Genomic DNA, 13,824 nt, shown 5'->3' with positions numbered 1-13,824 from the left:
GGTTCAAATACAGACATATTTGACAGAGCAAACCGTCCCACACTCAGACAGCCCATTTCAGTACTGGGGAGTCAACCAAATTCGGTTTCCCACCCTGGCTGCCACTGCTGCAAAGTTTCTCTGTGCTCCTGGTACCAGTGTTGACAGTGAGAGACTGTTCAGTGCAGCATCCAACATTGTTGATGCAAGAAGGAACAGCCTAGGAGGAGAGAGAAAAAAAATGGTCATCTTCTTGAAGAAGAATCTGCCTTTGCTCTTGAAATGCGCAATACTAAATTGCTAAAATGCTACTGCAATGTGTAGCCTACTTGGTTTAAAGAATTTTTTTGTTAACTGTGTAGCTGCTGCTCTTTTGATTTCTATTTTTGTAATGTTTACTTTATAGGTTGGTGTTGCACTATTGTTAAATACTGCACTATTTAAAGATTTAAATGCCTTTATTTTAGTACGTAATGGCTGCACCTTACTTTTTTTAAAGGAATCATTCAAGTTGCTGTTGGACTACTTTTTTCTACTGTTCTATTCAAATGCCTTTTGTATTTTACAATATTGTGGCTGCACTTTTATTTATTTTTAAATAATTATTCCTAGATTTATTCAGCTAAGTTGCTGTTACACAACTTTTTTATAACCTTCTATTTAAACATTTAAATGCCTGCCTTTTATTTCAAAATATTGTGGCTCCACTTTTAAGTTTTATCAAAGGAATTTATTTCTAGATTTATTCAGCAAATGTTTCTGTTTCACTACTTTTTTACACTGCTGTATTTAAACATGTTAATGCCTTTTTTATTTTACAATATTGTGGCTGCAATTACATTTTTCAATTTTTTAAATAATTATTCCTAGATTTATTTAGTTAAACTGCTGTTGCACTACTGTTTTATACTGTGCTATTTAAAAATAAATGTAAAAATAAATGGCTTCCATTTGCCTTATTCATTCATGTTTTACAAAAGGTTTAACCTGAGCCAGGCCTTACTACAATGATAATCATATCACAGTCATGCAGGCGTAGTATGATATATTCTTTTTTTTAATAACACACTGGTATCGGTATTTGTACTCAGTATCGGAACATCTCTACCTCTAACTTGATAGATAAATCAATGAGCTCATTGGGAAGGTCCCGTATACTTTGAATTTTTATACAAGACTGTGACATTCAAACCTTAACCAAAATTGTGAGATTGGTGTGTTGGGGAGAAAGCAGAAAATATCTGGTTACCCCCACATCACGTCCAATATCTACAAGCACGATCTGACAGTATGGACATGAGAAGCAGAGGGTTATGAAAATTCCCCTCTTAACAAGGAATGATAAAAACCATCAAATTAAGAAAAAAGGTATAATGTCCCTATAGGGACGAATGAGAAAGAGGGAGTGTGTGAACAGGAACAGAAGTGTCCACATTATATGAAAAATGTCTTTAATCATAAAGCCTAATGTTACCACTCAATTACTGGCTTATCAATGAAGTGTATGAACTAATCTGCAGACTGGAGTCTCTGTTAACGGTGACAAACAAGGGGATCATTGTATACGCTTGTCTCCTCTAAATGTCTGTAGCCTCACTGCACTTAGCTTTTGGTGATCCGATCACAAGGGGACACCTTGTCACCTCACACCAAGAGCAAATATACACTGCGGATAGGAAATAACTTAATGTTTAAACTTTACAAATTTACAAGAAGGCTCAAATAATTAAGATAATTGTCATCAACAGCTTTTGATAAAGTTTATTAAGCTTCTTATTACTTAACAACTTACAGAATTCAGTGATTTTCTCAGGGAGTCTTCATCTTCTTGCTGTCGTCAACTGTAGCTGCTGTGGCTGCTTCGAAACTATAGTATGTTTGTTTTCAATTTTCCATTTAAATGAATATAAAACATGGATTTCATGCCCTATTTACTATATGACTCACCCTCAGGGCAATTTAAACCTAGACTGTCTCCTAATACATGTAAACTATTAAATGTATATAACAGTGTTTCCAACACAGACTTTACTTGAACATACCAAGGTATATTTGGTGACCCATTTTAGCATTTTACACATTCATTTTCCTTATCCATCTGAGATAACAATGTCATCAGTGGTGGATTAATTTGTGGACAATCTGCACTCACTCTTCCCCTCCCAGCAGTCATCCTTCTTGTCTTGGTAGACAGAGAGAGAGAGAAAAAAACACTCTCTGATTACATCCCTCCTGTAAATGCATTAACTGTGATGCAACCTGCTATAATGTAGGCCTACTTATGTGCTTGTTTTGTACAAACTTAGGTGTGCATGTGTTTATTTTCAATGTCAGTTTGTGCATGTTGGTTTGGTGGGCCACGTAATGAATAACAAGCTTCCTCCCCACACGTGTTGTGCCAACGTAATCGCCGGTGAAAAAAATCCAAAACATGAGGTGTGTGTTTTGGGTGCCTTTGCCTTTGTAAAACAGTGAGAGAGTAACAGAAATGCGAGATAACACACTGTACAGTAGTAAGATCAACAGTTAAACAGCACAATGTAATGTTTACAAACTCTTACAGTAATTCCATAGAAACACAGTTAATATTTAGTTTTGAGTGTCAGTATTTGGTGGTCACAAATAACAAGATTGATATAAGTAACAGAAATGGAAACGAAGCAAATGTATATTATTTGGAAAGATTTTATGAAACGAGTTCCCCTTCATATTACTCTCTGTCCTTGAGGTAGCTCTCCACTCAAATACGTTGGTGACTTCTAGGCACCCAACTGTATATGCTCCTCTGACAGCTGTAAATACTGCCACTGAACCTCGAGAGGGCAAGATCCACTGTCATTGATCCCTGAAATCAAGTGAATTAAAAGATGGCAGAAGAAAGATCTAGATATGGGAAACCTGCTCAAACACAATCCTCATGCATCATCAAACCTTGATAAAGTTGTCCAGGCTTGTAGCTATTCATTGTGACATATTGCTCTCCATTATTGTGTGTTAGAATTAAAAATTTGTAAGAAAAGTAGAGCTTAAGAGCAATTGGTCAGAAAACTCTACCCCACTAAAACTGCCTGGTCCACTCAAGAGTGCACATTTACAGGCAAAACTAATCATCATCATATGGTGTCAAGCTGTTGCACTACACAGACTCATGCAAGTTTGAATGCTTTATTTGGCCACTTTCTTCCAAGCTCCACCTGCAATGTTCTCCTATTATGTACCACAGGGGGATCATGCACTCCTGGTCAAAGTCTAATGCAAGTGCAGCAAAAAAGCAGAACTAGCCATCCCTATTGCTGTTTTTCCACTATCAATACAAATTTTTAATATTAAAACATGTGCATGGAGCCATTGCTGTCATGAGCTGTTTCATGAGTAACCATGTTTCTAAAGGCATCGTCAACAACAAAAATGAAGAATTTAATCATAACAAATGAGTCATCATAATGTAGCACATAATGGAACCTAAGAAGAACTTAAGAGCATCAGCCTGGAAAGCTATAAAAATGAACTGTACTGCTTGTCAGATTCACTGGGCAGGATGTGAAAACTTAAAGCTCTCTGAACTGCTCAGACTACTAATAGCGAATCATAATTCCAAACTCCCAGTCCTCTCACTTTGGAGAATAGAACAGAAACACAGTGGATACAATTCTGTTTTTACTTCCTTTTAATAATGTATGAAAGCGAATGGATTCATTTTCCCCCTCTGTTCAATATTTAAGTGCACAAGACTACCACTGATCCTTAGTGGATCTCTGCTGCTGCTTATACTGCAATGGGTACCTGTTCGGTAAGTGTCCCAATATCTCACTCTTGCTTCTCAGACACCATCAAGGCGGAGGAGTAATATTGCATAGATTCCTGAGTAAAAGGAACCTTTACATCAAGGGGGACTGGGCCAGCAGATGAGTGTCTGTGCTGTTAGATATTTCAGTCCACCTGCCATGTGTGTCTTTATTGCCTAATAAGGTATTAGGAACTCATACCAATTTACACTTTTACATTATGAATGCAAATGAAGCATTATGTGGGATCACATTTAACCTGTGGCCTCTTTGGGGGAATAGATAGTGTTTTAAAGGTATATAATAATTTTGAGTAGTTCATGAACAGAATAATGAAAAACAGAAGTTAAAAAAAAGACTCTATGACAATGTGCTTATTAAAGCCCTTTCAAAGACTATTTAAATGTTATTGCTTGGTGATCCTTTTGTAATGATATATCATGTAGTTGTCTTTGCACACAACAAGAGCCCCAACAGAGATGGCAGAGAGCAAACAGTATACAGAGGAGGAGATGTGAAAGAGCAAAATATAATTTGTAACATTTCCAATTTCAAATGGCTAAAACCCGGACCTTTCTTATATGTATTTTGAAGTTGTGTACTTACATTATCCTGAATATTATTCAAGGTAACAGTGTGTTTCATTTGGTCACTTGTTGTAAAATATTACCTTGTCGTCAACATTTCTGCCTGAGTCCTGTCAGAGAGATTTTTGTCGGTGATGGTGGTTGTACTGTCTCACGACGACAGCAGCTCTCATGATCCCACTTGACATAATGTCATCAAACTACATATTTTGTTTTCATTGTTTTGATATGGGGACCCCTGAAGGCAAAAGTTACATACTGCACGTTTTATATTGGAGCTGGAATAAACACGTGTTAGAATAAGACTGAGTCAGGAATGTCATATTCACATTTAATCCATGTTCATAGTGGGAAAAAAGAAAAAGAAAGCTGCAACTTGTCAGTGTTTGTGATTTCATGTCTTAGTTGGAGCTTACTTTAGAGACTCTCTGAGAGAGATATGACAAAACTGTAAGCTTGTCACTGCTGTCCACAACAACCTGTATGAGTATTAAAGTGCGGGGCGTTATTGCAGAAATGTTTCCTTTCATTAGACCCTACCCACCTAGTAAATGTCCATGGTGTGTATCACAAGCATTTTACCAAACTTTGACAGCACATTGGTTGGCACTGTTGCCTCACAGAAAAAAGGTCCTATATTCAGATCACACTGGGGCAGGGCCTATGCTGAGTTTGCATGTTCTCCCCGTGATTGCCTGGGGTTCCTCCAGGTACCCAGTTTCCCAAAACCCAAACTTATCCAAACTTTTTAAATTTGCATTTCCAGTCATGCTTGTACTAACTGAAGAGAACTGGAACTTGTTGATTATTAAAATCATCCCATATGTCATCCCAATGTTGTATCTTGATTACATTTAATTTACGATTTTGTTTATCCCTGTGTTTTGTTACGATTAACGCTGCTCATATATTTTATTCTATTATCTCTAAAACTTGTGCCATGCAAAATACTACCATTTCTACGACTACCAACAATGATGATTATTTATAATTTATGTGTTAAGTGTTCACTATATTCCTCTTTTTTTACTTCAACATTCTAACTCTGAAAAGCACTATGTAAATGAGATGTTAGACAGCTGTTTGGAGACTAAGACAGTAAGGCAGCCTGACCTTCTGTATGAAAAGTAGAATCTTGTCAGAGGAGCAGGTCCTCCACGAAGCAACGGTAGGGTTGGGTTGACAGTGTCAACTAATTTTAAATTCTATTTGCTGAAGCTGTTTGCTGAGCATGACTGTTCTCAGGAGTGAGGTCAGTGTTAAGATGAACGCAGTGAGAGGTGAATACAATTTGAAAACAATATTCTCCGCATTATTTGCAATGATCATGCTGTATATGGTAGATCTGCAAATCTGTCAATGCAACCCGAGATGGAAGCAGAAGACATTTTCAGTGTTTGCACTAGTTAAACTTTTGGTGCTTTCATGGACCACCGTGATTTAGATTTTCCACCCATTGTTAGAAATCAATAGAGTTTAGTCTAAGGTAATCATGATAGCTCTGGGCCTTGTAGTCGATCTTTATGTTACTGGCTTTTTTTTCAGGGTGCAACACAAAAGACAGTTTGAGTCCATTGCGGACCTTTTTGCATATCTCTATCCCAATACATCAAAAAGAGGTTGTATGTCAGTGACACCCAAAACAACAATGTCACTGTTTGGTCAGGTTTTGGCAAGAAAACCACTTGGTTAGGTTAAGGAAACAAACTACAAACGTCTGCACCTTCAGTTATACTGTTGCTGTGTCTCAATTCAGGGTCTGCATCCTTCGGAGGCCGCATTTGAATGCCAATTACGTCACAATGCCAAGCGAAGGCTGTCCCAATTCGAGGGCTCCTCCAAATGGAGCCCAATAATGTGGCCTTCTTTTACCTCTTTTTGGAGGATGCACTGCTACTATCCTTCGCGGCCTCCCATATCCCAGGATTCTTTGCACCTGTAAAAGAAGAATGAAAGGAAAAATCATGGCGTAAGGGTAACATCTGGTGATGCAACCAAGAAATGCTCCGAAGGCTAGACCGTCCTATTTAACAACTGCTGACGCGGCCATCGAAGGTCTCGCCAAAGAACTTGCCTTTGAAGACTGCAAAGGCTGGGTCCTCTGAAAGATGCAGACCCTGAATTGAAACACAGCATGTATGTATGTTAGTAAGAAGGGGATGTTAGTTAAAAGGACTTAATGATAGAACAAGTGTTTGTGTTAGGGTTATACTATTTCTCCTCACATCCTCCCATGGAACCAGAATACTTAGTAAAGCCACCTAAGAAGAAACATAAATAAGGGCTGTAACAATCTGAATTCACTGTCGACATATAGGTCATTTTTCCAATCCATCTGTTATTTGTAGCTGCTTACTCCTTGCAGGGGTGCTAGAGTCAACCCAGCTGGCATCGGGTGAGGTAGACCTTAAACAGATCACCAGTTCTCACAGGGTTTACACCATTTACACTCACATTCACACCTACATGCAATTTAGAATCGCCACTTTTGGGTTATGAGAGAAAGCCAGGGTACCAGAAGGCAACCCACACAGACACAGTGAGAACAGGCAAACTCCTGACAGAAGGGCCGGAACCTTCTTTCTGTGAGGTAACAGTGCTAACCACTGCAGCACCAGACCGTGCCACAACATATCTCTATATGATCCCTTTATTAAAAGGTCTGAAAAAGGCATGAGGAACAAAAAACCAAAAAGAAAAAGAAAAAACCCTGCACTACTATGTGATCTGTGCTCTAGAAGAATGCAAATATAAGTCACAAATATGTTAACATCATTTAGCAGCTGCCTTTATCTTTATTTTCAGTCTCCTATATGATGTGTGCATTTATTGAGATTTAGTTAACATCCAATAGAACACTACTGCTGCCAAGAGCACTTTGTTGGAGCAGATTATATGATTGCTTTTACAAATCAGTCCTCATAACAATTGTGCTTACATAACTTAGTTTTTTCAACAAAGATAATTTTTATGACTCCACTATTAAAACTGACCAAAACAATTATTGATGAAGCTCTACTTAATCGGATCACATTGCAATTAAAGATCACTTTTGAAAATTGAAAATGCTATTCACTGTTGTCAGACAAACAGTCAGGACGGAAATGATGCATGTAGAGACTGTTACTTCCGGATAAGGATAAAGGCCATCCCGAACAATAAAAGGCAGAAAACTTGAAAAACTTTAAATCCATCCCTCACCTGATGGTTTGCTCTGCTTACATTATCCCGGGAGAAGGACCTCTAACCAGACGTTTGAACCAGTCAGAACAGAATGACACTTATTTTTGTGGTAATTCTGCAGCAGCCTGGTGATGGTTGCACATGATTTCATCAACATAACGACAGTGGATCATTGTGAGAAATGGCATTTGGCGAAGCACTTTTCAAATTAGAGGCAACAGAACACACACATGTCCTGTAGGGATTTAATTAACAGAACAAAAAGGGGGGTTTTAATCAGCCTTAAAGTAGTTGTGACAGATAATCAAACAAATTCCACATAGTGCAACGTCTTAACACACCTACAAATTAGAAAATTTAGACTTATTTAGCACGCAGCCATGACCTTGCATTTCACTTACGTATGTCTTATAAATAGAGCCTGTAGTGCAGCGGTCCTCAATAGGCGGCCCCCGGGCCGCATCCGGCCCACCGGCCTCCTGTTTGTGGCCCCCGAACTATTATTCCTTCACTATGTGTTTTGGTTGGGTCAGCACATGTATACCGGGACTTGTCTCCATGCCAACGATACACAGACAGAGCGCAACTTTTAACTTTCACTTTTGTTTTCGGAGCACTTCGCGTATTCACATTTTGTTGGTGGTAAGAGATTGAATATGGCGTGTTTCCAAGTAACAGTGATAATCGACAACTCGCAGAAATAGGATCTTCAAAGTTGCATTTATTCTGCCTCCAACCGGGACAATCTCCGCGTATCTGACAGTGCAGCGGTTTTAAATCCTTCGTCTTACTTACCACCTTGCGCAGTTTGACAAATTTTAGCTAACGTTAGCGACCTCATGTATATTCAATGTTGGAACGAGTGTAACGGACAGGGAGTTTCTCCCGGCAAACACCCTTTCACTCACGGTGCCAAAATTTGTATCATCCTTGTTAAAACACCATTTAATCACAGAACAAATGACGTGAAATAACCCACAACATCTTACATATCATCTTATTCACAAACACATTCACAAACCATAATTACACCAACAACAACAGAATACCCAAGATCCATTGCGCCACAGTCCACAAGTGGCGTTACAATATGCCAGGAGAAGCTGTGATGAAGATTTCCAATTTGAAACGGCTTTATGAGACGAAGCATAGGAATTTTGAAGAGACATTTCCTCAAAATTCAGAGATAAGCACAACACAAATAAATGCACTGAAATCGTCATATCAAACTGCAAGCGGGATTCTTGTCACATCTATGTCACAATGAAATAAAATAATGCATGACTGAAGTGATGGACACAATGTTTGAAGGCAAACCAAAAGAGGAAATATTCAACTACGTATTTTAATTTATGTTAAAATGGAAATTACATTTTATTTTAGTTCGTATTTTGTTGTTTAGAATGAAAAGGACATTTTGTTTTGAATATTACAGTATTATTGCATGTGGCCTGACCGACCTCAATACATGGACCTCTGAGTCATTCAAAAAAATCTTTGTGGCCCTTTGAGATTTGTATTTGAGTACCCCTGCTGTAGTGTATGGGCTTGGTGATGTGTGCATTGCTCTCGCAGAGTTGTAGCCCCATTTATTGTGGAGAGACGGCAGAGCTGATGCACACTGAGTTAACATTTTGTGTTGCTATGAAGCGTGTTGCAGACTACCGTCAGTTTACCGTATGTTTTGCACCACAGATCATCTCACACCTTAATGACTGAAAAGGTAGTTTGTCAGCGCTCCCAAACATTACCACGTTACCAGTGACACATGTACTGGACCCTCGTCATACAGTCACAGTCTGGTTACGTTTAGCCAAGAAGACTACTAGTTTAGGTTTGGGAAAACATCATGGTCTGAGTTACTTCTGTCTCTTTCATCACAGACGTACTATGTGACATCACTTCACAACATTATGGATTCACACTGGACATGAACAGCTCCTGTCTCCTGTACTTGTTTAAACCTTTCATCATTCTAGACCTCCTCCCTACATAGACTCTTTGTCATCGTGCTGCTGTGGCCTGTTTGTGTTTTCTGTGTTCTGCCTTTCCCCCCTCCTTTCTCCCTCACCTGCTCCTTCTGTTGCTGTGTCTCAATTCAGAGTCTGCATCCTTCGGAGGCCGCATTTGAAGGCCAATTACGTCACTATGCTGGGCAAAGGCTGTCCAAATCCGTAGGCTCCTCCAAATGCAGCCTTCTTTTCATTCTTTTTGGAGGATGCACGGCTACTATCCTCCGTGGCCTCACATATCCCAAGATTCTTTGCGTGCCCGAAAAAGAAGAAAGAACAAGAGGAAAAGGCGACATCGCGTGGCGTAGATCGTCACTGTTGCGGGCCTGGGCAGCAGAAATCATGACGTAAGGGTAAAACCAGAGCTGCCAAGCGTCACGCTTTGAGTGTGACAGTAATTTGACCCATTCTCACACCACATGCCACCCTTGACATTTCTCACTCTTATATTTCCCCATTCAATACTCTATATTTATTTTTTTATGATAATAAACTTTGGTCCTCGCGGATTGCCTAGTTCGAGTAACTCTGATTGACTGACCAAGATAACCAATCCCAGACCAATCCATCAGTCCTTTGTGCCTAAATCTAACCAACTATGGAAGTTAAATCATGTCATTAATCAAGAGCATAGATTTTCAGTTTAAGTGCATGATTTCATTCCTTTTCAGTGACACAGCTCCTTCGCGTGCTCAGATTTTTTGTCCTCATGCTCACATTTTGTGCTTGCACTTAAATGTCTTCTGCTTTCTTTCAAAATGTCTGCTTGAATTAAAAAATCACATGCCTGTGCTCACATTTGTCCTTCTTGCACACAAAAATTTCACTCGCATTCAAATGTGCCCTCTGCGCGCTCAGATCTAAGTGCACACACTCAGAACACACACCTGCTCACAGGTCAAGTTCTGCTCTCAGATCTCTCCTCTGCTCACGGATTTTTCTTGTGTATCAACACTATCAACCAATAGAAGGCCGGCTACTGTTGACCAATCAGAATATCCCCGCTTCTTTGCGGATGCGTTCGCTGTACTTCAAGGAGCGTCGCATACGGGCGGGCACTGTTTCTACCGGGTTTATCTACTTCATCCTCCAGGCTGTTAAATGTGGTGGTTCCCTTTATTTATGACGACTTTTGGAATAAAATATCAGTTAATCAATACACAAGCGCCCGTGCTTTTCATTACAATAGCTACATCAACATAAAGTAGAACAATAGCGACTCTACTTTTGCCATATTAGCCAATAGCCAGTTACCCAGGCAGCGGGATATGTTATAGTGTTATAACATATCCGTTATAATACTTATAATACATATGTTATGATACTTTTACAGGCGCAAAGAATCCTGGGATATGGGAGGCCGCGAAGGATAGTAGCAGTGCATCCTCCAAAAAGAGGTAAAAGAAGGCCACATTATTGGGCTCCATTTGGAGGAGCCCTCAAATTGGGACAGCCTTCGCTTGGCGTTGTGACGTAATTGGAAATACGGCAGGGTTAGTATGTTTGTGACGATAGTATAGTGGTTAAGAACATCAATTTATGATGCTTTTTGCATCATGGGACGCTGGTTCGCATCCCGGCCCGGCGGGGTGTAAATGTACCGTGTATTACCAAATAATAGCCGCGTGTCAATTAACCGCAGGGTCCCCTTTAAACGCCGATGCAGGTTTATATTTTGATAAATAACCGCTGGTTCCAAATAAATGCTGGGTCTAATTCATTTATTCTTTTTTTAATCAAGGAAGAAGACGTGACCACTGACACTGCACGTTTTTCTTCTTCGCCTTTTTCGCCTTGGCTCCGGTGCAGCAACAAAATAAAAAGTAAGACTTGAAATTCAAACTTTCTGTCGTAAAATATGCAGAGGAAAACTCGGGAAAACCGTGAGTGACAGACAGCAGAGATGAGGAGTTTGCAGCGAGTGCTAGTTGGATGAATCGTTTCCTCAGCCGCACCAACACGCCTGGTCTGTTAAGTGATTGAAACAAATAAATGCCGCGGCTATTATTTGGTATTTTAGGGTATGATAGCTCGCTTGGCCGGGGAGAGACATGGATCACAGTGCTCTGCTGCAGACACATCAGAGAGGTGACGAGACGCGACTCATCATGACTGACAGGCATCAAGGCCACTCAGCGTTACCTTACTGACCCGCCCCCCGATATTTCATTCACAAAAACAGGGCCTGTGGCAATTCTGGACAGCTGTTTTTTTTTTCTTCTTTTTTTCTTCTTCTTCCTTCATGGGCCCCCTGACAAACGCTTAACAAGAGATGGTGGGTAAACATACGTGATTAAAAAGGTGTGATGAAAAATACGCTATGATGATAGAGTATTTTTCATTCATCATACGAGCGAGGGTGCCGGCCGGGCCGGGATGCGAACCAGCGTCCCATGATGCAAAAAGTAACATGAACAGGAGTTCTTAGCCGATGTACTATTGTCACAATCATGCTTATGCCTTCCTAGTTACACTATATAACATATCCCGCTGCCTGGGTAACTGGCTATTGGCTAATATGGCGAAAGTAGAGCCGCTATTGTTCTACTTTATGTTGATGTAGCTATTGTAATGAAAAGCACGGGCGCTCGTGTATTGATTAACTGATATTTTATTCCAAAAGTCGTCATAAAATAAAGGGAACCACCACATTTAACAGCCTGGAGGACGGAAGTAGATAAACCCGGTAGAAACAGTGCCCGTCCGTATGCGACGGATTCTACCGGGTTTATCTACTTCATCCTCCAGGCTGTTAAATGTGGTGGTTCCCTTTATTTATGACGACTTTTGGAATAAAATATCAGTTAATCAATACACAAGCGCCCGTGCTTTTCATTACAATAGCTACATCAACATAAAGTAGAACAATAGCGACTCTACTTTTGCCATATTAGCCAATAGCCAGTTACCCAGGCAGCGGGATATGTTATAGTGTTATAACATATCCGTTATAATACTTATAATACATATGTTATGATACTTTTACAGGCGCAAAGAATCCTGGGATATGGGAGGCCGCGAAGGATAGTAGCAGTGCATCCTCCAAAAAGAGGTAAAAGAAGGCCACATTATTGGGCTCCATTTGGAGGAGCCCTCAAATTGGGACAGCCTTCGCTTGGCGTTGTGACGTAATTGGAAATACGGCAGGGTTAGTATGTTTGTGACGATAGTATAGTGGTTAAGAACATCAATTTATGATGCTTTTTGCATCATGGGACGCTGGTTCGCATCCCGGCCCGGCGGGGTGTAAATGTACCGTGTATTACCAAATAATAGCCGCGTGTCAATTAACCGCAGGGTCCCCTTTAAACGCCGATGCAGGTTTATATTTTGATAAATAACCGCTGGTTCCAAATAAATGCTGGGTCTAATTCATTTATTCTTTTTTAATCAAGGAAGAAGACGTGACCACTGACACTGCACGTTTTTCTTCTTCGCCTTTTTCGCCTTGGCTCCGGTGCAGCAACAAAATAAAAAGTAAGACTTGAAATTCAAACTTTCTGTCGTAAAATATGCAGAGGAAAACTCTGGAAAACCGTGAGTGACAGACAGCAGAGATGAGGAGTTTGCAGCGAGTGCTAGTTGGATGAATCGTTTCCTCAGCCGCACCAACACGCCTGGTCTGTTAAGTGATTGAAACAAATAAATGCCGCGGCTATTATTTGGTATTTTAGGGTATGATAGCTTGCTTGGCCGGGGAGAGACATGGATCACAGTGCTCTGCTGCAGACACATCAGAGAGGTGACGAGACGCGACTCATCATGACTGACAGGCATCAAGGCCACTCAGCGTTACCTTACTGACCCGCCCCCCGATATTTCATTCACAAAAACAGGGCCTGTGGCAATTCTGGACAGCTGTTTTTTTTTCTTCTTTTTTTCTTCTTCTTCCTTCATGGGCCCCCTGACAAACGCTTAACAAGAGATGGTGGGTAAACATACGTGATTAAAAAGGTGTGATGAAAAATACGCTATGATGATAGAGTATTTTTCATTCATTATACGAGCGAGGGTGCCGGCCGGGCCGGGATGCGAACCAGCGTCCCATGATGCAAAAAGTAACATGAACAGGAGTTCTTAGCCGATGTACTATTGTCACAATCATGCTTATGCCTTCCTAGTTACACTATATAACATATCCCGCTGCCTGGGTAACTGGCTATTGGCTAATATGGCGAAAGTAGAGCCGCTATTGTTCTACTTTATGTTGATGTAGCTATCGTAATGAAAAGCACGGGCGCTCGTGTATTGATTAACTGATATTTTATTCCAAAAGTC

Source organism: Sparus aurata, chromosome 4, assembly GCF_900880675.1.
Source record: "Sparus aurata chromosome 4, fSpaAur1.1, whole genome shotgun sequence".
In the NCBI taxonomy this organism is placed as follows: domain Eukaryota; kingdom Metazoa; phylum Chordata; class Actinopteri; order Spariformes; family Sparidae; genus Sparus; species Sparus aurata.
This window is presented reverse-complemented; position numbering follows the sequence as displayed.